This window comes from Sapajus apella, unplaced genomic scaffold (genome assembly GCF_009761245.1).
Source record: "Sapajus apella isolate SASKATOON/1434 unplaced genomic scaffold, GSC_monkey_1.0 scaffold88, whole genome shotgun sequence".
NCBI lineage: Eukaryota > Metazoa > Chordata > Mammalia > Primates > Cebidae > Sapajus > Sapajus apella.
Genome location: NW_022437028.1, coordinates 5985029 through 5989624, shown reverse-complemented (window position 1 = coordinate 5989624; position 4596 = coordinate 5985029). Strand labels below are relative to the sequence as shown.

Genomic DNA, 4596 nt, shown 5'->3' with positions numbered 1-4596 from the left:
GTACTAGAAAAACCCGCCCAACAACCCGCCAACCAATAGCGGCCCGCCCCATCCCAATCCTGCTCCCCCGGAGCCAATCAGAGCACCCAGCTGTTGCTCCTTACCCATAGCCACAAAAACCCCACGCCCCAGGAAGTCAGCGCGACTTCTCTGGCCCCCTTTCCCCGGACCATAGAACCTCGCCTGGGAGCTGAATAAATTGACATTTAATTTTCTTATACTGGCCTCAGTTTCCTCATTTTAAACTCGGCAATAACCCTTACATACATGACTGTGCCTTTAGGTATATAAATGACCAAGAAGAATCAGAGAAAACACTGGAAAACAGAAAGTATCAAGAAATTTAGCAGTGGCTCACGCCTGTAATCCCAGCACTTTGGGGGGCCAAGGCAAGCAGATCACCTGAGGTTGGGAGTTCGAGACCAGCCTGACCAACATGAAGAAACCTCGTCTCTACTGAAAAATACAAAATTAGCCGGGCATGGTGGTGCTACCTGTAGTCCCAGCTACTCAGCAGGAGGCTGAGGCAGGAGAATCGCTTGAATCTGGGAGACGGAGGTTGCAGTGAGCAGAGATCGCGCCACTGCACTCCAGCCTGGGCAACAAGAGTGAAACTCTGTCTCAAAAAAAGAAAGAACTTTTCATCAGGCAGTCCCAAAGCGCTCTGCTCTTTTCCTCATCTTTGCCTGTGTGTCCTCTGTGGTTCCAGTTACAGCTGAACTTGTGACAATCCCAAATCGTTCCTTCCTCTTTTTCAGTTTCTCATCATCTTCAGACTTTCCGGAGATTGAAGAGATCTTCAGACCAAATCTTCAAGCCCTTTCCTTCAGCTTATCCAAGTTAACCATGGGTTTGTTATCAGATAACAGAACTTTTGTTGGAAGTGAAGAAATCCCAAACTTAGCTACCCAAGAGCTTTCTTACTCTCCAAGCTCACAGGTACTGTGGGAAGTAGAAATGTTCCTTTTTGAAGTTTCCTTTCTGGTTAAAGAATAAGCACACTAACAACTTCGTTAAGCCCTATCCCATGTAGCTGTGAGACATGCCATGCTTACAGGCACGTAGTACATTCTATGTCCTTGTACTTTAACCAAGATGCCTGTGCTGGACATGCTCACAGGCATGCCCCTGCTCGCCATTGCTTTTACCTGTTTAGAAAAGTTTTCAGTAGTTAGCGAATTGGGTTTTAGTTTAGCTTGTGAGGTCTGGCTCCAGCCAACTGAGATCAGACACAGCAGTAAGGAGACCCCAGACGTGCAAGGGATAAATTTGTGTGTATTCTCTTTGTTCATTGTACTCTCGTGGCAAGATGGCTAGTGAGAGTACCCTTCCTGCAGTCCAGGAAGTAAAAATTGCGTTGCTGAAAGATCCTTTGTCTCAGTGCTGATTTTTCTTTGCAGCCCCGAGCATCTGTTTCCAACAGGTACATTGAATTGATACGCCCGCTTCTGCATTCTCTCAGTCTGTGGTATTTCAGATGTAGTTTTCACTACACTATTTTCTGCTGCCACCATCAACAGTTTTTTCAGGGGGTTCTTTCTCATTGATGGGGAGCCCTATGGGCTTTATTTCTTCTTTCTCTGTTTCATCTCCTCCCACTACATCTTCTTCATTTGCCTCTTCCTCAGCATGTTTTTCAAGATATGCCTGGAGCTTGTGGATAAGGTCTTACTTTATTCCCTTGCTCTCCAAACCAAGACATTCCCTTTTTTTTTTTTTTTTTTTTTTTTTTTTAGTAAAGACAGGGTTTTGCCATGTTGGTCAGGCTGGTCTCAAATTCCTGACCTCCAGTGATCCGCTCCCCTTGGCCTCCCAAAGCACATGTCTTTTTTTTTTTTTTTTTGAGATGGACTTTCCCTCTTGTTGCCCAGGCTGGAGAGCAATGGCGCCATCTCAGTTATCTCAGTTTACCACAACCTCTGCCTCCTGGGTTCAAGCGATTCTCCTGCCTCATCCTCTCGAGTACCTGGGATTACCGGCATGCGCCACCATGCCTGGCTAATTTTGTATTTTTTAGTTGTAAGGCCAGTTGCCTCGCCAGGAGGCCGGACACACCCACCTCTGCACTCAGCACCTGACTCTGCACCCGGCACCAGGCACTGCACTTGGCACTTAGCTCTGCTGCATGGCTCCCTTGGAAGGCTGCCTTGGCCGGCTCTCGCACCGGAAAACCCACCCAACAACCCGCCAACCAATAGCGGCCCACCCCTTCTCAATCCCGCTCCCCTGGACCCAATCAGAGCACCCAGCTGTTGCTCGTTCCTCCTAGCCATTAACACCGACAACGCCCCGCCCCGCCCCGCCCCAGAAAGTCAGTGCGACTTCTCTGGCCCCCTTTCTCCAGACCATAGGACCTTGCCTGGGAGCTGAATAAACTGGCATTTAATTTTCTTATACTGGCCTCAGTTTCCTCATTTTAAACTCGGCAATGACCCTTACAAGTGGTACCAAAAACCCGGGAGGAGTTCAAGACCCCTCCTGGGGGAAACTGACTCCTCTACCACAAGCCGAACCAGGGAGCCTCCGCCTCTCCGATTGTCTGCAGCCATCGCTCGATAAGACTCCTATTGCCCATAACCCCATCCTCTGTTTGCTCCGATCCGAGGAGACCCTGTCCTTAATCGTGGCTGCGTCAGGGACTCCTTCCCATCTTGAGCTGTGGGTCTGGCGGAGGCGTCCCGGTGCCCCTGCTCGCCCGTTCCAGAAGACAGGTGGAGACGTCCCTATACTCCTGTCCTTCCCCGTAACCTCCAGTACTCAGGTGTTGAGGTCTGGGACGCCGTTCCTCACTCCTGACTATCCTGCGACAGAGAGGGAACTCTGGGTAATCAGGAGTCCCGCCTAGACCCCAAGTCACCGTTGGGATGTCTAGTCCAAAATTTACCCAAGCTGGGCCACTCCATAAAAAAGAAAAGGCTGTTTATCCTCTCCACCGTGGCCTGGCCCCAGTATCCTCTGGACAACCAGTCCAAGTGGCCACCAGAAGGAACTTTTGATTTTGGCATTCTAACTGACTTAAACAATTTCTGTCAAAAAATGGTAAATGGTCAGAGGTCCCCCATGTTCAGGCTTTCTGGTATCTTCGCTCCCGTCCCACCCTCTGTTCCTCTTGCACCGCCGCTCAGGTGCTCCTGGCCAAGGAAACTCCCTCACTGCCCTCGGCCCCCCACCATCCTCCTCCTTTTCTGACCCCGACCCACCGAAGAACTCTCCTTTCCACCCGTCCAACCCACTAATCCTCCGCCCTATGCGGAACCTCAACCCCCTCCAGCTCCTCCTCTTCCTGGTCCCAACCTGGCCTCTGCTGTCAGTGCTCACACTCGCTCGTGCTGTGCTCCTAATGATGAAACCTCCCTTCTTTGCCCCCTTCGCGAGGTCGCCGGAGCGGAAGGCGTTGTTCGAGTGCATGTTCCCTTCTCCCTCTCTGATCTATCAGCCATTGAGAAATGCCCAGGGTCATTTTCCACCAATCCTACTGCTTACACCAAAGAATTCTGCTACCTCACCCAGGCTTACAACCTCACCTGGCATGATACCTGTGTAATTCTGTCCTCCACCCTTACTCCAGATGAGCATGATCACATCCTTACGGTGGCCCGGATGCACGCTGATCAGGTACATCTCACAGACAATCAAATGCCAGTAGGTGCGGCAGCGGCCCCTGAGGCCAACCCTAATTGGAATTATCCAACTGGTCAAGATGGCCACCGCCAAGACCAAATGCTACAGTGCCTCCTAGCGGGCATGCAAAGCACAGCCCAAAAGGTAGTTAATTATGATAAATTTAGGGAAATAACTCAGGGCCCTATTGAAAACCCAGCCGCCTTCCTTGACTGATTAACTAATGCTATGATCCTTCATACCCGGCTGGACCCGGCCTCTTTAGCGGGGACTACAGTTCTAGCCACCCATTTTATCTCTCAGTCAGCGGCTGACATTAGAAAGAAACTTAAAAAGGCTGAGGAGGGCCCCCAAACTCCCATGAGACCTGGTAAACATGGCATTTAAAGTTTTTAATGGCCGAGAGGAAAAAGCTGAGGCCACCCACCAGGCCCATCTACAGCAAAAGGTAAGCCTCCAAACCCAAGCTCTTGTGGCAGCCCAGAGGCCAGCAGTGCACGAGGCGCCTGGTGGAGGGGGTTCATCAAAGCCCGCCAAGAACTCTGGAGGCATTCTGCCTGGGCCCTGTTTCAAGTGCTGTCAGGAAGGACACTGGGCACACCAGTGTCCATGTCCCCGACCACTGACCAAGCCCTGCCAAAACTGCAAGCAGCTTAGACATTGGCACAGTGTTTGCCCATCCTGGACTGCAGGCCCACTTGCCAAGCCCAAGGTAATGCGGCAGGTAGCGGGTAAGTCCATTTCCTTCTTAGTGGACACAGGGGCTACCTATTCTGTATTGCCTTCCTACTCAGGACCTAGCATACCTTCCCAGGTTTCAGTCATGAGAATTGACGGCAAGCCTTCCTGTCCCAACCAAACTCATCCTTTAGCCTGTGTCCTCGAGGGACACCCCTTTTCCCTCTCCTTTTTAATCATACCCTCATGCCCAGTCCCCCTTTTAGGACGAGACATTCTCCAAATGGTGGGGGCCAC

At 51.0% G+C, this 4596-nt stretch overlaps 1 pseudogene; it reads right to left on the bottom strand.

Moving 5' to 3' along the window:
• Positions 1–644: 644 nt before the first annotated feature.
• LOC116534499 lies at positions 645–2549 on the bottom strand (annotated as a pseudogene).
• Between the last annotated feature and the right edge of the window lie 2047 nt (positions 2550–4596).